General features: G+C 42.6%; 1 pseudogene; it reads left to right on the top strand.

Annotated features, from left to right (window-relative positions):
* The first annotated feature begins 383 nt into the window (after positions 1 to 383).
* The window catches only part of LOC146772985 (rho guanine nucleotide exchange factor 11-like), a 316,652-nt pseudogene continuing 295,630 nt past the window's right edge, over positions 384 to 21,405 (top strand).

Below are 21,405 nucleotides of genomic sequence, written 5' to 3'. Positions count from 1 at the left end.
ATTCACAGCCTAATAGGCTAGTGTCTCGATGCATTTGTCACCAAACCCCTTCTGTGGGAATTCATGCTTGGTTCCATGTTACCTACCCATTACAAGCAAAATACTTCTCCATGAACTATACATTTCCACAATGTATTCACTATGATTAAAGAGAATATCAGGTTTTCATGTTTTTGATTTTACGAGTGTAATATTATCTCTGCTTGTTGCGTGTTTTCGGTTATTTAGGGGCCGATAACGATGTAGGTCGACCACTAGTTGGAAGCTTCTCAACCGCTGTCAGACACTTTCTGTCAGACTCGGTCGGTTTGTGGCCCGATGCCCAATTATGATGTTTACAGTCGGAATACAAACCGGCCCGTCATTACGACTGGTTCCGGACGATGCATGGAGTGTTCCTGTTGATCGGAACTGCACCGTAATCCCCTATGGATGGCGTTTCCGCCGTCGGGATTACGATGTTGGTTTACGACAGCCTTTCTCTGCCAGCCTTTCTGACATGGAAAGGCTGTCGGAAAGTGACTTTGGGGGCCCTAGCAGGGCTCCTTTGCCCCCGCAGTCTACATTCGATTGTCAAGGGCGTACTTAGGGTACCCCCTGTGACACCCTGCACTGTGCGGCAGGTACAATTGTGCAGAGTTTTACACACTCACCCAATTCTCTACAGGAGCCTGTATTACGGCCGGTTTATGACCGTAACACAAGCTCCCATAGAAAACAGTGGGAATCTGACCAAACAGTGTTCAGTTGCATCATAATCAGGCGGTCGGAACCGCCGACCTCAGGTCGGTCAGTCCTGAGTTCAAGACGGTGTCAGTCGGTGGCAGCTCTGAAATCATAATAAGCTCCTTAGAATTCAATTTGTAATGCTGAAGGTGAGCTGGTTATCAGGGCAGAAATAACAGTTGTGTACACATGCACATTCCTCAAAACGTTAGTAAGCATTGCCTATATTTTTAATGCTGGAGTTTTTTGGCCCAGTTCAGACAAAATATCGACCCCGAAAATATCCCCATACAAAAATATTGTGACTTAAATATCAGTGTCAAAAATATACATATGCTATACTTATCATGTAAATTACAAACATATGAAAAAAAATAGTTGTCTCTTATATCATTGTATAAAATATTGTTTCTTTAAATATATATCAATTTAAATAGTAAACATTAAATATATTATTAATAAAACTAATGTAATAAAAACAAAATATATGCTATGTGATGATAGACTAGTAAGTAAAAACTAGTCTGGTTTTTCATCATGGCATTAGTCATCAATTGTGGACATGGAGTTCGTATAATGTCTTTGTAAATAGTGTAACCTTGGTTTTAAAAATAATTCCCATGTATTTATAACTCTTTCAGAAGCATCGAATTCCCTAATTCATGGTTTGCTGGTGCTGAATCCCTTCTTCCTAATCTGGTAGAGGATGAGCTGGACCATCTCTCAGACCTAGAGCCTGTGCCAGAGTTTCAGAACTGGCAGAACAAAGTTGGACGCAATACTGCACCCCGTCTACTACAGAGGGAAAGAGCTAGGCAGGAAGTCATACATGGTGAGCAGTCCAATTCATTGTCTGATTTCTGATTCAGGCTTTTTTGGGTGTATGTTGCAAAGCATTGTGTGAATTTTTTTTGTTTTCTAATGAGCATCTACAGCTGCAAAATAACTATTAAAGATTAGGGGGCAATGTACAAGAATTGCTTTTCCCAGATTGTGATTCTTACTGAAACAAAATTAGGAAAATGCAATCCCTCTTCCCTAGTGGGTCGGAAATCGACCTTCCTCATGAATATTAATGAGAATCGGCGCAGTATGCTCCCTATTAGGAATGATAGCCATTATAGGGCTGGTGGCCTGCTGGGGTCAGCACACCACCATGTCTGTGATTGCCTTTTAATAAAGCAACCTTTTTTCTCTAAGTGCGCCCGTTTACCTTCTAGGAAAATAAAAAATAGAACTTTTAAGTTTCATGGGACCACTGCCTTCTCTTAAAAAATATTTTTTGTTTACATTCTCAAAGCGGATGGGGATCCTTTAGGGCCTCTTCCCATTTGCAAATGATTACCACTGTATTTTAGTAGTGGGTAAAAATGCTTGTTTTGAAATCTGTAAGTAGTAGTAGTAGTAGTAATCTCTTTATTCGAGTTTTTAAAAAACCATAAAAACATGTCAACATAAAAAACAATCTAAAAAGTCCCAATTACTATTCAAGAAATTAACTGATAAAATCCCAGCACTTAGGTACATTATATAGAATTCAGTTACAACAAATAATTATCTATTCTAATTTTACTAGGTATTGGTGTTGACCATAGTTCATGTCATAGCTGTATTGTAGTGATGATATCTGTTATATGATGTGACAATAGGTAAATTGCTAAGTGCAGAATTCTTGTGTTTGGGTTTCTAAATGAAGATTACATTGCAGAAATAGGAACAAATTCATTAGAAACTAGACCTAATGAGAAATGTTAATGAGATGGTGAGACCCACAATGTCCACTTGTGATCAATGGAGGTGTATAAAGACCATATCTGTCATTTTAGAATATTGCAAAATAAACAATTGATGGACGGAATGCTGCACAATGCAAGCATTCACCCCCAGTCACAGTGATCTGGGTTAAATCCATCATTCTTTTGCTCACCACACCACCCCAGTTTGGACCCAGCCATATGCAAATCAGTCTTGACCCTGTTCCTTGTAGGAAGAGTCCAGCCCGAACTGCCAAGCCAGGTCCTCCCTGGACCGGAAACAAACATCCTGAGTTCAAACTGGAATGACATGGGGAGCAAAAAAATGATGGATTTAGGCCCAGTCTCTGTACTGGGTTGAATGTATGACATTGTTCTCCATTCTGTCCCTCAATTGTTCTTTTCGCATTTTATAATCTTACTCATGACGGTCTGTGTACATTCTGATGTCACACATACTCATGTCACTAGTATACTCACAAGTGATCTGTGCATTGTTTTGCAACCTGTAATTTGGCTGCAAAACATTAATACTACTTCAAATTGATAGTTGAAAGGGACTCCTAAACACACTCATTCCAAATACCAAATCGCTGAATCAAATTGCGATTCGGTAGTTACTGAATCGCAATTTGGTATTTGTACTTTAGAAAATGTTTTTTGCTGTCACAAACAAGGTGATTTGTGATTCAGCCCGTTTATTACCTCAAAAACATATTTGACATATGGTCCTAAGCCATCATTTATATTACATTGCCTCAGATGCACAGGAGCCCGTTTATTTTGGTCAGTGGTATAGTGAGATTTATCCTAAAGAAAATACCCTTTCTGTCAGTACATACTTTGCCTTACTGGAGAGATCCGCCTCAGCAATTAATCAGATTGGTTTCCCACCACAACTGTACTAGTAGGCAATTGCTCTTTAAATGAGATTCATAAAAAGCTTGGTAAAGCAGCAAGGATTCCATTAAAAAATAACATCTTGAAAATATTGATTCAGGCTTGCACAGTATCTGGGAAACAACTTCCAAAAATGTAACTGAATATTTTTTCCCATAATGGAAAAGACATGAACACTCACTCTACTCTCTACAAAAATAAATCTGGAAGAGAAAGGGAAATGTGATATCTGAAGTAAATGGCTACCTTGATAACTTACATTGGGTCTTACATGATATGTGACACCTTCAGTCAGTTCAAGTTGTTGAGTTCATAGCACGTTGCATTCTGAGACTCACTATTTTAAGTATGGGCTCAAAAAAACTCAGTAGGCACCCTCCCATTGGCTAATAAGACAAGACTGTGCTTTCACACTGGACCGTAGATTGGTCAGTAAGATTGGGGGGGTGAGCTTCAGATTTTCCCATAATGAGGCTGGCATATAATGTTTAAATACATCATACGACAAGCAGGGTGCATGAGAGGGTATTAAGGGGCAGTGGAAAGGGAGAGATTGCGGATTGGTAGAAGCACTAAGGGAGAAGACACAATATTCTGCAAAATGACCAATATTTTTGAGGATGGTCAAAACAGAGAGTGAGAGAGTGTGTGTGCATTTTTATCCGTGTGTATGGAAAAATTCCTGCTAAAATCCGACTGACACCTCACAATGCCCGACTGAAAGCACCTGTACCCAACTATTTATCAGAAAATACATTTATTTCTGGGGGAAAGACCTCAGTCCTCTCCCTCGGAAGCTACACACCTGCTTGTGGTGCATCAAGTAATTTGCCAGTCCCTGCATCCCTTTGAAGTTAATGTAATTCTTTCGACCTGAGAGCCAGTTGACTCTGACCTGGGTCTGACCTCTTCAGCGTGTTAGTTTTTCATGTGCTGAGAAGAACCAAAATCACACCATGGATCTGAGCACTATGCCCATAGTTGGCCTTTGTATCTTCATCCTTGTTAGTTAGGGACTACTTGGGTGACCTGTTACCTGCAAATAATCATAATTAGTTTTTATTACAAGGGTGAATCTCCCTAAACTGCCTTTGAATTAGCGATAGTTCTAGGGAGCATTCAGTTGCAAACGCTTAATGGCCCATGTCAAGTACTGAACCCTTGAGGCACAGGAGAAAACTGCACTCATCACGCGGAGATGCTAGAGCCATCACTTTTAAAAGAAAAAGAAACTAAAGCAATTTGTGGTACTCCTAAATTCGGAGACTGAAGGAAAGTGGCAGGAGTAACATGGGTCAACTCTGCCAGACCTCAGTCACCTGGAAGGATAATCTCTGAAAAGTGAACAGGCTCAGAGCAGAGTTTAATTTACAACTTTAGAGATGGGAGACTGTCAGAATTGGTGAATAGTTGGTCACAGAGTTAGTTGCTAGTTAGATTTTCTTCGGAAATGTCTTTTAACATTGCTGTCACATTCTGATAACTCTTTCGACAGTACTACTTTTGTGCCCAAAACACTCTTTTGTTTGTTCCCAGAAGGTGTCCCAACTTTTTAAGACCCAGTCCCATGAAGGGAGAAGTGCTATGTTTCAGGGTTTTTGTTGAACACTAGGATCAGGACCTGTGGCTGACTTCTCTGGGCTCAGCATCCTCAACCAGTAAACACTGAAAACAATCTCGACATTATTGATACAAATCTTCCTTTGGAGCTATGGTTTGCACAGTTGTCCAGGACAGTGTCTCTCAAACTGTGGGACAGAGGGTTGCAACCCCATTTGCCAAAGTCTAAGCAATACATTTAAATACCTTTAAATTCTATATTTCTTGTCACATTTGCTCCACTACAAACACAGAGGTCAAATATCAAGCTATGCATTTTGAAAAATTGCTGCTTTTATTTTTTACTATGGATATTGGTGTTTACAAGGTCTTATCACTTTGAAGTCTGCGAAAAAAAAGTACAGTGAATTATTTGACAATCTTGATGGGGTACTGGGAATGTGAAAAGAAAGGCTATAGGATATCATTTTATTTGTAACACAAGAAAATGTAAATACCTGTAAATTAAATGTATACATTCAGAAGTTAGAAAAGCAAAACCGAAGTACATGTTTTGTAATTCTGAAGAGTGATGGAAACAACATTTGTAGTGAGTCCCAGTTTTTTTCCCGAAAGAGGAGGTGTTTGCCCGTGGTCCATGCGATCCATGCGAGTGGAGCAAGCGGTGTGAGAGAGGCCGGGGTGAAGAGGCGATTAGACACTGAGCCAGAACCGGAGCTTGGAGGGGCTGAGCTGGGGTTGAGCCGTGTCGGACTGGTTCATTCTCCCGCTTCAGTTTCTGCCTCTGGTTCCCCTGGTTCTCCGAGTTCTCTGAGGCTCACATTTTCCCTCATTCCCTCATTACATTGAGCGATGGCAGGGCTGAGCCGAGAGGACTGCGAAATCACCGATGCACACCGATGTACAGAAACGCGGAGCAGAGCCGAGCTGCATGAGAGGCTCCTTCGCCCACAACAGTCCACAACAGTAAATTGTGTAACCTGTGGGGACTACAGTAGGAGGAGGCAGGAGGACGTACATCGCTCACAGGGTAAGAATGACTTGAGTGAGCTTGAGAGTGCTTGGAGGCTGGGAATGCACCGGAACAGCTAGCAGCTTCTGGAGTGGCTGCCTAGTAGTCAGCCTTCCAGCCATCCAGCCATACAGCCATACAGCTACTTACTTTACTGCCCTTTTATTCTTGAGGGGCTGAAAGGGCACCGGTGCTTGATCCTGTTGGAGCCTGAATTCAGCCGAGTGTTCTTCTCACGATACTGCACAGATCACACTGCGCAGGTCAGGACTTGAGACTAGGGTAATCATCGAAGTCTTTTGTCTCGCATCCCCCCTGTATCTTGTGGAGGACTTTGCAAAGCTCAATCACAAGTACCGGGGCACCAGAGGAAGCACATGAGATGCATACGAGAGGCAAAGTAAGCTGACCCAGAGGATAGGTGTAAGCGAGGGCAGGGATGAGCTACTGCGCAAGAAAGCAAGAGAGCGCATCCGCCATAGCGGCGGTTGCAGAGTGAAGAGCCGTGGTGTGTTCGCGGGAGCAACCCAACTAGGTTGGGTGGGGCTAGCGACACCCAAGTGCACCCTGCTCTCACACACCTTGCTACCTGCCACCCGCTATCGCTGTCTCTGCTTTCAACCTCATTTATCTCCGCCATCCCAATGCTATTCATCGCTATTCAGTTGGGGCTGGTGTCACATCTACAAGTTGAGCAGAGCAGAGCATTAGTAGCAAGGAGGAGCCCTGTGAATTCTGGTGGAGCTGGTTTACGCTGGCGGAGGGGCAGTCGGGCATCGGGTAGGAGTGACCCAACCTAGTGCTAAGCCATATGAAAAACAGCGTACATCAAACTTAGGTCATACAATCTTAAACTCAAAAGAGTACCTAAAAGCACAAAGAGATGCGTTCGGGGAGAACTAGAAGAGTGCAGGAGGTAGTCTGGCAGGGACAGAAAAAGCAAGCCGGGGCTAGTTCTAACACAGGGGACAATGAAGATAAGACAGTCAACGTGGCAAAGGGGCCTTGTATGGAGGAATCAGGCATGGAGGACCCTCCCCTGGTGGTACAAGGGGATGGGTCAGCAACTGGCTCTGTTAGATCCCCAAATGGTAACCTAAATAAAAGGGTGAGGAAAACAGAATTTTGAAGAACCTAGTGGATGTACTGCTTACATATCATAAGGATATGCATATCAGGGATCTGCAAAGCCCGATACAACCACAATCAACATTTAAGCCTTCTGAGACAGCTGAGTATTCCAATCTGACCTCCAGTGCGGCTAGGAGTAACAAGGTGAAGTTGGAATGTGCTTCCTGCTTGGGGGGTCTAAATACAAAGAAACCCACGTTTAACTGGGTAACCTGGGACTTAAATAGCGAACGACAAAAAGGAAAGGAAAGTAGTGTGTCAGTGGCCTTGAAAAAGGAGGTGCCAGTCACAAAGGAACCAGGCGATAACAGTTCCCCACAATGGAAACCAGACTCTCCAACTAGGATTAGGAGGCTAACGGGGTCAACGGACCCACCGCCGCTGACAATGAGGCCAACTATCTTGGGGAAAGAAATCCAGACTCAAGCTCAGGCGCATCAACAAATAGATAACAACATGGTAAACCCTGTCAAGACAGATGATCAAGACGACCTAGAAGGAATAGACCCTAAAAGGAAACTAAATCTAAGTCAGGGTATGGACCTAGTGGGTGCCCTTGGGGGTAAAACTTCCCCTGTAGAGAGAGAATCCCAAGTAGAAAATGCATATGACCAATTTCATGAAACACCGCAGATAGAGGACAAGGCAGAGGGTGAAAAGCTGTGGGGGGCTCATCCAACTGGTTCCAATATAAAGGACCTTCCGGATATTTCCACTCAAGTCGGCTCCCCAAATAGTCAACTAATGGGAGATTAAGGCTGGGAACAAGGCCGGAATAGTAATACTTGGGAGATCTTACTTAATTCATTTCAATCGGTTGTCAATGCCTTGACAAATCAATCAAGCAAGCTGGACATCAGGTGGATCTATTAAATACAATGGCATTATACATCACGGCTATTGACACAAAAATAGGAGTATTGAACCAGTGAGTACAAAGGGTGCAGGCGGAGGCGCAGGTGGAGATAGTGCCCACTAGCAGTAGTGCCTGTAGCCCAGTTCCGGAGAAATTGTCTACTCTTCCTGGAATGCTGGATCAGGTTCTTGTAGAGATAAAGGAGCAAATGCAATCTGCCAAAGTAGCGACAAGCCCGATAGGTCATTCATACACCAACAGGTGGGAGACAGACGAAAAAAAATCGGCACAAATAAGTGAACAGGAAGAGAGGTCCCTTCGGGGGAAAATTCCAGTGCAGAGAAGTTACAGAAGAGGAACGAAGTTGATCCTACTAGGCAAAGTAACCGGAAAAAAAAGTAGCCAATGGGAAAAGGCACACAAATGACCAGTCATCAGATCCAGCCTTACAAGGGGAAGCGGTCAAGTTAAATGAGCTTTCTAAGAGACAGCGCAAAAGACTCAGGAAATGCCATAACCAAAAAGAGGTGGAGAGCACTTCAGCACATCAAGGGAAGGTGTACCCAATTTTCTGTTTAAACACAGGTAATCGAGTGGCATGTCAAGAAAAAAGAAGGAAGAATGTGTAGGGGATAATAAAGTGGAAAAGGAGATCGAGAGGATATCTGCTTGAGTGGAAGTAAAAACGATGACAGAGGATATGGATGGACAATCTGTCGAGACTCAGAGGGAATTAGAACAGATCAGACCAGGAAAATATGAACTAGCAAGTCAAAGTAAAATAGTAAAATCAGTGGGGGACCGGGAAAGAATACAAAAGCTCTGGAAGCAGAGAAAGGCATGGAAGACAAAAATAAAAAGGAGATTAAAACGCGAATAAGAGAAGAAACATTAAGGACTGATAAGGCCCTAAAAGATGAACAGATGCAACGTCAGTCAGGAGACTCTCAACTCGGATACAAGGTCCCAGAAGATGCAGTGCAGATTAAGATCATACAGCAGGACATACTCTGTACTAAAAAGCAAGGTCAAAGAGAGTGGTTGATTCGACCCAGCCCGCCTTGTAGTCACTGCAAATTGACATTTTTTCCTAAATACAAATCCAGGGGGCATTTTGATAGAATAAATAGATGGTCTATGATTTGATTGACAAAAGAAATACCGAAGGTATGTCATATAGAGTCTACGGACATATACTCAGTCACATTCGTAAATTTGCAACGTGGGGAGGTGAGGAACCGACTATGATAACATTCGCCAAGAAGAAAACATACTATCGCTCCTTCTCAGGAATAGCGCCCAGGATTTGGAATGCCTTGCCCCAAGAAACGAGACTTAACCCATCGGCTGCTTTTTTCAAAAAAGAAGTGAAATCTATTCTTCTAGCCAAATTCACATGACTCTTTGATTCTCCCTTGTAACTATGTGACACTAATGTATGCGAAACGTTATTTTCTTCTCCTAGGTCACGATACTCATATGTTTTCTATGTCGTTATCTCTGTACTGTAAAGCGCTCTGATACCTGTAAAGGTCTTGTTCGCGCTATACAAAACTGCAAAAATAAATAAATAAATAAAATAAATGGGCTACTCCAGAGTTAGCGGACCAAGTTTGGGCAGAAAAAGAGAAATTTGAAAAATAGGGCCTTGAGATGACTAGGGAAAGGGAGGAACCATACCCTCAGTTTTTAGATCCTGACGGTTGTGGCACTCGTCGAAAAAGGGTAGAAGAGGAGTGTGGTAGGGGACATCAAAGCCAAATAAAAAGTCCATTATTGTGTAAGGGGCAATTAGGCTTAACAACGATCCTGAAGGGGGCAAGGAGGAGTTCAATTACACCTTTAAAGGACAACATAGCCATTCAGGCAGGTAACCAAATAGATGTTATGACGAGTGAAGGCCATCACCCTAAATCTGATTTGTCTTGGCTCCCGAGTGTGCTGAGTGCCAGTTCAGACAAGGATCGAAGACCCGACAGAACAAAGTGGACAACGACGGCCGTATTATGAACATAGTTGACATCTGCTCATGGAATATAGAGGGCCTGACAGCAAAGGCAGACGATGGGGAATTTTTATCTTATATTAAAAGGTTCCAGATAGTCCTCTTTCAAGAAACATGGGCACAAGAGGAAATTAAGGTTCCGGGATATCTATGTTACAGTAAGCCAGCGATCAAGATAAAACTGAAGGGGCGAGCAGCAAGAGGTCTGGCTTTATATGTAACAGTGGACCTAAGAATACAAATTGAAGAAGTAGAATTTGATCATACGAACATTCAAGCTATTAAGGTGTGGCCTTATAGTCCTGCTAATAGGATCCCCTTGATGATAATAAATGTGTATACACGTACCCTTGGAAGCAGAAAAAAAGAAACAATCAACAAGATTCTGAGTTTATTGACATCGCAAAGCATAATGAAACCAGTTCTGTAGATTCTCTTGACAGGTGATTTTAATATGAATCTCTTCTAGGTGACTCCTAGGGATCAAATACTGGACGTTATAAACCAAATTTGGCATATTCCGGCGATGGAAGTACCCAAACAATGATCTAATAGATTGGGCAATGAAGCGGTGATAAATTTGGAGCACCACGGTCTCCGAGTGTTGAATGGCCGGACGTATACGGATATACCAGCTCAAGCGACTCATTACTCGGTAAAATTGAAATCCGTCATAGATCACTCACTAGTATCCCTCCCACTATATCAGATGGTAACAAGTTACAAGTTGGGCAATAGGCTGGAAAGTGATCACCAACCACAAATCATTAGACTTAACTTAACTATTCCTCTACATGACCAAACTGCCCCAGAGTTAGGTTAGACCATTGGCCTTAATTATATGAGACTACACTGGTCAGTAAATAGTATACAAACTATCAAACAGCAAGCAAGAGCTCAGTGGGAAGCTTTAAATAATATAGATCAAAATCCTTTGACGCAGTGGGAGAAGTTTTCAATATGTCTAGTAGAGAAAAATGCTGTTCAGGCAAAAGTCAGGGCAGCAACAGTTACGTCATTCCCAAATAAGATGTCTGCACAACTTAAAACAGCAAAGAAAACATTGAATCATAGCTTAAGAGTTTTAAGAAATGACGCAACCTCCAGAATCAGAAATGACGCCCTACCAAAATTAAGGTCACTTTATAAAAAAGAGGTATGGTTACAAACAAAAGCGGAGCTAGATCTATATTGGTGTAAGATTAATTATGCAGCTAAACGTTAAGACGCACATGGGTTTTGGAGATTGGTAAATCAAGCAAATGGCAGGAAACAGCAACTAATATCTTCAGATATATCGGAAGAAGTCTGGGAAAAAGCACTTGGGTTTTACATTAGGTGCCATAAACAACATAATAAAGCCAGTGGAAGATGGAGCAGGTGATAATTCAAGGGACATCATGCAGTTAAAAATCCAGTACACAACAGTGAAAAAAATTATAGGTTCTAGTCGTCGGAGTGGTGCGCCAGGACCAAATGGCATCCCTCAAGCCCTATTTAAAGAAAACTCACAGTATTGGGCTAAGAATTTGACAATACTATTTAATTACGCCTTGCAGAATGAAGAAATCCCCGATAAATGGAGGGGCTCAATCTTGGCCCCGATCGTTAAAGCTGGCCAGTCCTCGGACCCTGCGAATTATAGGCTAATAGCCTTAATGGATTGTGAAGCAAAGTTTTATGCTAAATGCTTGCTGGCAGAGCTAACAGCTTGGATGGGAGACAGTAAACAGCTGCCAATGAATCAAACAGGGTTTATAAAAGGCATGGGGACTAATATTAACATTCAAATGTTAGCTCTTATAACTGAAATGGCAAAGTGCCGATCATTGAAACTGTATTTATGTTTTATTGATTTTAGTTTAGCCTTTGACACGGTACAAAGGAATATTCTTTGGAACAAGTTATCGAAAAGTGGAATTGCACCTAGTTTGTTGAGAGCGATCCAACTGCTGTATTCTAATACCTGGACGAGAGTAAGGTTCGGCCAGGCTACATTAGTGTAAAAAAAAACGATAACAAGGAATGGGCTGAAGCAAGGATGTGTGTTGGCTCCTACCTTGTTCAACCTGTATTTGGCTGATATTTTGCCTAGGTTGAATGATATTAATTCTCACTCCCCGTCAGTGGCCGGTTTTAAGGTTTCCCATTTATTGTATGCTGACGACATTGTATTAATAAGTTACACAAAGGTGGGGCTGCAGAGACTAATAAACGAAACTGCTCTATACGCTTCATCTCACGGGTTTAAGGTCAACTTTCAAAGAAGTCAAAAACAATCTGGTGGCAAGGGGGTTAGCAGCGCAACCTCGAATGAGTCTAGAGGGGTCTGTATTAGAATCAGTTTCAGAGTATAGATATCTGGGTGTCATACTAGACACTTGGGGTTCGGGTAAGAATCAGTGGGCTGCACTACAGAGAAGAAATAACTCACTAATTGCAGCATTCGCAACCCTAAAGAACAACTTAAAAGGCCTTTCCCTCAAACCATTACTAGAAGTAATATCAGTAAAACACGTTCCTTCTCTGACATATGGTGTACAGGCTTTTAGAGGACGTGCTGATAAAATTATAGACAAGTTGGTGACAGGTACCTATTGTCGCTTGTTTCATCTCCCTCAGCAGACATCACCAGCCCAAATTCGACTTGAATTTGGCCTTAGACGACAGAACCTGAACAGTTTAGGGCATATTTGAAATTTTGCCACAAACTGAGACAGGATAATAACACAACGATGATTACAGTGATTTGGGAGGCGATAAGTGACAATAAACATAAGCAGGCCAACGATTACCTCAAATTGGCTATAGATACGTTCAAGGTGGAACAATTATGGGCTTTACCCCTTTCACAAGTGACATTTAACAAAGAGATAAATGGGTGTAGCAAAAAAATGTCCTTGATGCTGGATAAAGCAGTATTGGCTAAAAGAGCTCATGCATGGACAGTGATTGCTTCATATGGTATGCTAAAAGCTCAGAGCTATCTAGGGGGTCTAAATAGCCAAAGGGCAATTAAAAATTTATGAGTCTCCGGTTAGGCAATAGCCTATTCCGTGGGGTCACCCCAATGTGGAAAAAGCCGAGTGGTAATAGGATGTGTCGCCGCTGTAACCATAATAGAGAAGATATTTGTCATATCATCTGTAGATGTCCGGGGTATTAGTGGAATGTAGGTGGCTGCTGATGCAGGATTTTATTAGTCAATTGATACGATCATGCCGACAAGCAGTCATTGCCAGCCTGCAGGGACAAGGTTTACAATTCACTTGCAGATTTTTGAGGTTTATAGAAATAGCAGAGAGGAAATTAATTAATAGTGATCAATGAAGAGGTTTTTTAGTATTTATGAATTGAGGAACTGTACTTTTAATTATGTGGTTTTTAAATAAGGGCTTGGGATTGGTTATGTCTGAAAGGTAAGGAAACTGCATAAAGAGGCTTTATTTTATGAATTGTTAAAAAACTTGTATTAAGATGTTTTTACTGTAAGTTTTTACTAACTGAACAATAAAAATTTGCATTCATTCATTTCATTCATTCATTAATTTCATTCATTCCTTCATTCACATTTGTAATGGTACTGAAACAATTCAAGACACTTTTCTCTGTGATGCACAATTGATATAGATTCATTGAAACACGATTTCCACTCATTATCTTTTGCGTGCCATATAGTTTTTTCATGAAAACTGTAAGTTGTGCAAATTTAGTGTCCATTTCAATGGAAAATGTGCTGTTTGTAAATTACCATGCGCTACCACACGATGCTTTTGTTGCATTGAAAATCATCCACCTCATGTTCATTAAAGCTAGATGGTTTGCAAATGTTTGTTGTTCTAGAAACTGGGTCATGGTTCTAAAATGTTTGGAAAGCACTGGTCTAAAACCTGTATCTGGCTCAATAAATACCTCAAAAGAATGCTCCCCTTTATCCATAGCTCATCCCATAAACTAGTTATTACCACATTTATTCAATCATGTCTAAATTATGCCCTTTCAAAAAATGAATCCAAGGGCTCCAATTCATCGAAAATGCTGTAGCCAGGTCAATTTGCCACTCCTCGCTCAAGATCACATTTCGCCTGTTCCTTATTCTCTTCATTGGCTGCCAGTTGAATTTGTTGTAATATCATCAAGGCCATAGTCATTATGCATAAATGTGCTCATGTCCAAGCACCTGATTTTTTAGCCAATAAATTCTATCCTTATGGTCCCTGTCACACTTTTCTGTCCAGCGGCACCTTTCTGTTTTCAGTCCAAGGTGAGAACGCCTACTTGGGGCAAGAAAGATTTCTCGGTTTCCACTGCCAGAGAATGGAACTCCTTACCTAATAACAGCTTTGGTTTCCCTTTGCTGTGACATTGATCTCAATGAGAGCTATGCATAAGAAGATTATTAGAAACACCCTTTTCCTCTTGTAATGCAGGCTTCCATTTAGAATTTAGGTGTTTACATTGCATGTGTTTACAGCGTATGTTATTAAAACACGGTTGTTACAATGACCGTGTTGTTACATCGCAGTACGATTACAACGCAAGTCGTTACAACGACTTGCTCTAGGGGGCGTGCTGGATTTAGGAATAGTATAATTTACTATCCCAACTCCAGTGTGTGCAAAAGTAGGGAAGGTTTTGGAATAGTAAATTATACTATTTCTTAGTTTGCATGCAATATGATGGCTGTTTCCCTTCCATGTATTATGCCTTACATTATATAGCAGGCCTTTTCCATCCACGTGCCCATGATCTAAAACAAAATCACTTATACAGCATCATCACTCTATGCAGGATTGACAACTTTGGATTCAGGATTAAAGCGAGCAGTCAGACCGGAGGCTTGGACTTAGGATCTGGAAGGGTAGAATAGTAGCTGCAAAAAAATAAAAGAAAATAAATGACAAAAGATGAAATATTGCATATGTATAATTATTTCTGGCATTAGAGAATCATCAATCATCATCAGCTGATTCATCTTAAACTCATAAATAGCCGATCATGGCTCTAGTCGCTTCATCACCTATTAGAGTTAAGAATTCAAATTCCATAGATTTTTTAAGTAATCACACTACATCTCATGTATGGGCCCACATCTTAAGGCTCTCGATGCAACTGGTAAATCACTCAACTTTCAGTTGGACAAACTTGGAGTACAAATTGACTTATTACATACAATGGCAACCTACATAGCCGGAGAAGACATAGTGAGCCAGATGTACGACCCTTAGTGTTTACGACTCATAATTTGCATTTTTTGCAAACACTGATGTGCAACAGTGTCTGAGACACTGTTCGCAATTCCCAAATGGGTCACAAAGAACCTGCCTGAATAATATTCATGAGGCAGGTCACATTTTGTGACTCATTGGGAATGGCCGGCAATCACGGGGATGGTGGCCTGCTGGGGTCAGCAGACCACCATGTCCGTGACTGCTTTTTCAACAAACTTTTTTTAAATGCAGCTTGATGCATTTAAAAAATAAAAATGAAATGTTTAAGAGCAGGCAGTGGTCCGTGAGACCCTTGGCACACCCCTTCCTAATAGCGACTTACAAAACCTATTTAGCGAGTCGGTAACAGGTTTCTGACTCGCAAAATAGGTTTTTTTTTTTTTTTTTTTTTTTTAAACCTTTATTTGTGCATAGTAAAAGAACAAATACGGGCCTACAACCATCAGGCCGGCCACAATACGGTTGAGCACAGAGACAAACAATACATCCCCTGTGCGTCAAGGTCAAGATTAGCAACGATTCAGGATTCATACACTGGAGGGATCCTTGACACCGGGGGAAGGAGAAGTGAAGGTTAATTTTAAGGTTTTCAAAAAAATTTTTATCGGGAAAAAAGTCAGTAAAGGATAGAAACAAGGAGATTCGAGTCCGCAAGTCGGCTTCATACACTGGAGAGCAGCAGCATCATTAAAACAACCATAGAAAATCTCATACAGTAAGGCGATGCAATTAGATAACAGGATCATCACAGTAGTAAATACGCACCCCCTAAAAGCCGCCCCCACTCAATCCACCCCACACCCGGACCCCGAATCGAAACAAGTATAGCGCAGAGACATGAAAGAAAGAGGCCCATAGAACTAAAAAGAAACAGTAAATTACCCCCCCACCCTACACCAATGCGGAGGCTATGGCCTACCCCCCCCCCCAGCATAGTGCCTGTCGCCCAATGAACCCGAAATATAGACGAGAGAGAAAGTAGGAATAGAGTAAAGAAATTAAGAGAAGAAAGAAGAAAGGAGGCGGGGAGGAGCCCACGTATCCTCAGGAGCGCCCGACACCACCGGCCAACCAAGCCTCCACACACTGAAACCCCACTACACCCAAAGGCGGTCGTGGGAAGATAGCATGTAACACCACGGAAATGAAGGCAGACAGATCGCGACGAGTGCGCACAACATAAGTAGACAATTCCAGTCCCAGTCCAGCCCGGCCGTGAAGCCATGATGATAGAAAGTAGTCTAGCCCTGGCCCGATCGCGGGCGTACGATTAGACCCGCCCCCTCGTGAATGCCTCGCATCCCGAACAGACAAAGACAATATGGCCACTTGGGAGAAGATGGAGAAGTAGAGTCACAAAATGGCCGCCGATCATCTATTGAGGTCCCCTTGCACACCATATAAAATCCAGACCTGGCTTGTAAAGTACATGAGTTCCACATAAAAGGAGTCGTAGGCCACCGTGAACAGTTCCTCGAGGTCGCCAGGTGTAGTTCAGCTGGAAACTCCTGCGGGCACGGTGAGGCAGGCAACAACAAAGCAGGCAGCAATGACCGGGGAAACAAAGTATCTGCCATTGAGCAGGAGAGCGATTGATCCTGAGCGCCGGGAAAGCCAAATGCAGACACCAGTGTAGCACCGTTATACCCAGTCGTTGCTTCCCCGCAGGAGGACCACAGCACTGGCAGACTCACGTCTTGTTGATCACAAACGGGGCGCTCACGGCCCGCAGCAGACAGTGTAGAGTCGAACCGCTCACTCAGCGTTTGCAAGCCGACACACAATTGCAGACGAAAGTCCCGCAGGGCAGCCAGAACGGAGCCGTATGTCAGCGGAAGCTGCGTCCCCCCAACGGCAGCAATCCGGGACGGCACTGGGGAGCTGGAGTCTGGTAGAGGGAGGGCGAAGCGGGCAGCGGGCGAGACCGGAGCATCACCCCCCAGCAGCGAGCAGGCAATCAGCGCCATGTTTTACCGTTGAACGGTACCGTGGCCAGGGGGGGGATCGTGACAAGGAGGCAATTCCCAACAGGTCTGCGCCGCAACTGGTGAAAGCCAGCAGTCTCTTCCCCTCCCTCAGGCTCTCTTTGCAGCCGACTAGACCATAGAAGAAGGGGGTCTGCAGCCTTCTACAGCGTGGTCCACAGAGCGGGGTAGGAGACCCGCCACACCGGGGCTTACCCTCTGGCTCCAGCCCATCAGATGCAGGGTACAGGAGGTGTCCGGGCGTCTCTCTCCCGGCTCTTCTGGCGACCGTGCGTGGCGTGAGGCGGGATCGGGACCTCGGGCTCAGATTTGCACCAGCGGGTCCGGTGACTGCAACGATTCCAGGGGGCCGGCCGAGGCCACAGTAGAGCAAGGGTCCAGGGCGGGGAACAAAGGCACCAAAAACTCCGGCATCCGGGCGGGCTAAGACTTCGGGAAAGCGGCGGCGCAGTCAGCGCGTCGTCGCACGCGTTGCACCTCGAAAATCGGCAAGGATAGGAATCAGGATGATAGTCCGAGGCCAAGGGCCGACGGAGCCGGGCGCTCAAGCGACTGCTCCGGTCGCCATCTTGGCTCCTCCCCCGCAAAATAGGTTTGGTACATGCTACAACCATTTTTAGCATTCACAAACGGGCTGATTTCCCATTTGCGACTGCTGAGAATGCTCTTACATCTGGCCCAATATTAGAACGCCTAAATGAGATGATCATTGAGCAAAAAAAGAGACACAAACACCCCCACTACCATGCAGTTGTTGTACTACTAGAAATTACCTGGGAACGCTACCAAAGATGTTGGATATCTTAGTAAAAGAAGTAAAATCAATTAGTACTGCTATTAGAGCTGTAAATACTGTTCAACCACAAAAAGATCGTACTTTACTAATCAGGAATACCATGCCAGAGGGGGGGGCGAATCCTACAATGAAGACCCAAAATATTCTTTCATTTCTGGTGCATAACGCATCCCCACTGCCTGAAAATAATGTTATCCATAAGCTTAATGTCAAAGATCAAGAAAAGGAAAATGAGTTACCCTATCACCACAAGTTGTAACAAAGTGTGCAAATAAAGAGAAAATCAATCGATACATCATTTGGCAAATTGTTTGGGGGTATATACCCTACCTTTTATTATACAAATCAATAATATACAAAGATATCAAAATTACATAAATAGATATTGAAAGAGATAACATGACAAATTGTAGCTAAACAGTTACACAAACTCTAGACCAACTGAGTCATGCAGTTCATTCTAAACCGCACTCGTTCACTCACACATCATATTACACGACAAAAACACACCCCAGTAGACACACTGATGTTACTGAAAAGATGGTCCAACATGTAAAGCAAATAAGTTCATGCAGGGACTATTCCTGTTGCTTTCTTATTGGCAATTTCAACAGTTTAACAATTTCTGTCCAATAGATAATTCATGCATATATATTATATCTTTTATACAGACATGACTGAAACATGGAATTATAACTGTTGTAGGAAGGTTGTGCCAATCAACTGTGGACATGCGCATAATTCTTTTGAAACTGAGACCATTCCTCTTTCCTATCTCAAAAACCCCTAATGACTCAAAGTAAAAGTCAAATCAGCTTAATTTGATTTCATCTTTTGATAATCATAAAGCATACATTGTTAAATGCATTTATCAAAATTACTTCCATCATAGATAAAATCCAAAGTTAAAATCATTAAATAAAGGCAAGGTAGTCACATTATAGAAAAAAAGACAAAAACAGAGTTCATACCAATAAACTAATCATGTTCATATACCAGTTTATCGTCCAAGTAAAGTATTTTCCTTTCTTTTATAGCGCCCCTAATGAACAGTAAAGCAGCAAGGAAACTATGGTTGGACTCAAAACTGAATAAAAACTTAAATGCTTCCTGGTATATTATAAAATTCTTAGATTGTAAAACTGGATGCAGAAAGCATTTCCTAATTGCACTTTAAAATCCTCAAAATAATATAAAGTGCACTGCGGGGCTGTACTGATGCTCCATCGCACAGGCATCTATGGAGTCTATTGGACCACACATCTCTTTTTGGGATAGCTATGAGTCGATGTACAATACCTAATCAGAGCCGGGTAGGTAGAATTTTTTTGGTATGTCGGTTATTGTCACAATATATCCCTGCAACATGGATTTTGTAGGCCCTTTGAGATAGTTGGTTACTGAGACTTTCTGCCTTACCTTGATATCTCTTGGCTACTCGCTTATTCATGAGGATAGCTTTTATTTCGTTCTTACGAAACTTTAAAATATTTGCTCGATTCTCAATTCGTAGGTCTGCATCAACTTTCTTTATTAACCTATTAACATGAATCAGCCATTGAAATTGTTTGCAATGCTCAAAGGCAAGACAGTCATTAATAATTTCACTTGAGAATTTTGTGCCTGGTTTACTCCAAATATTGTAACAACCAGTTATCACACTCAAGTCAATTGTATCCTCCATAAAGTTTACACCTAATTCTCTATGAGTAATTATGTTAGGTATAATGCACAGTACAGAAGGAAGCCTAGCCAAAAAGGAGTTTACCTGGGTTTTTGCATTGTATGCCCCCTCACTACCCAAAGGGTTGCTCCATATGTGGATATTGGGATACATTTACTCCTATAGAGTTGGAGCATTTCACAAATAGGTTTATTACCAACTTTTCTCGCAAACCTAAGCAAGGCCTCGATGGATCTGGCACATTTTTATTATTGCTAATGCTAGATGTGAGTAAGCCTTGGCAAAGCACTACGCTACGCTCGTGTAGTTTGCGAAATTCGCGCTACTTCGCACTACACGAACTGCACGTAGCACAGTGCGAACACGCGTAGCGTAAAGTTGCGTAGTGCTGCGGTCATTTTTTGCTTGCTCGCGGTCCTCAACGTCAAGTTGGCGACCGCGAGCAAGCAAAATGACATCCCGGCGAGACTTTTTCCTTGTTCGCGATCAGCAACATCAAGTTGGCGATCGCAAGCATGGAAAATAAACCTCCCGGCGAGATTCCCAACGCGAGGAGGTCCGGTTTCTCATTGCGAGTGGTCGCGTATGCTCGCGACCGCTCGCGATGAGAAACTACCAGTTCGCGTTGAGAAAGCTGCCGCTCGAGTAAAAATCTACTCGAGCAGCAGAAAACTACAGCTCGCACTGTGCAAGATGTCATTTTCAATGATTGCACAGTGCCGGTTGCTTGTCCGCACTGTGCAATCATTGAAAACGACATCTGGCACAGTGCGAACAAGGTACTACGCAGTTCGCGAAGTGCTACGCGTAGCTCGCGTAGTGCGAACTTCACTTTGCGTAGCTTCCCAAAGTGCTACTTTGCGAACTACGCCCAGGGTTAGATGTGAGTTCCGGGAGCTAGAACTTGAAATGGGTACGCCCAGATAGAAAAAAATCCTAACTTCTAATAATTTATGACTCCTATCACAATGGGATTTATTTTTGGCTCTACCACTTCCACAAACCATGGTATAGGTCTTAGACAGGTTCTGTTTTAAGCCTTTGTGCTCCATAAATCTGACAAAACATTGGTCAGCTTTTGATGACTGCGCTTCTAGACATTAACACCGCATCGTCGGCAAATAGGAGCACTGGGTTTGGCCGAGATCTAATTCTTGGACCATCGGCGTCTAGTTCTTGAAGCGCCTTATCAATCTTATTTACGTAAAGGGAAAAAAAGTTTTGAGTTATGATGTATCCTTGTCTTATCCCTCTCTTAACTCTGAATCTAGTGGTGCACTCTCCCTCCAGCCTTACACGTTAGGGCATTAAAGTATACATCTGTGATAAATGAGTGACTAAATCCATTGGTGCATCCATATCAATTAAGGTTTTCTACAAAATTGTGTGATTCACTAAATCGAAGGTGCTAGCTAGATCTGCAAAACAGAGATAGATAAACCTGGAGTGTCTCTCCAAGTATTAAGGATATAGTGTTACTCACGTCCACCCAGAACCCCTGGACTTAGGGACATTCCATAAACATGTGAGTGTTGTCTCATTTTTCCTTGCCACACTTTGGACATCTTGACGTGGGGCCTTTCCCCAATTTGGACAGTTTATACGGAGTCCAATAAACTCTGTGAAGAAAGAAAAGGTGGAAAAGGTGGTTCCACCTTAAATTTGCAGCGCGAACCGTGGAGTGTAGAAAGTTACAAGATACTTGCCATAATTCTTCCATCTGTTCTCCGGGCAAGATCTTCTCCCGCAGTAACAATGGTAGATT

The sequence above is a fragment of the Triturus cristatus genome, chromosome 12 (assembly GCF_964204655.1).
Source record: "Triturus cristatus chromosome 12, aTriCri1.1, whole genome shotgun sequence".
Taxonomy (NCBI): Eukaryota; Metazoa; Chordata; class Amphibia; order Caudata; family Salamandridae; genus Triturus; species Triturus cristatus.
Note: the sequence above shows the minus strand (reverse complement) of the source record. Positions and strands in the feature narration are given on the sequence as shown.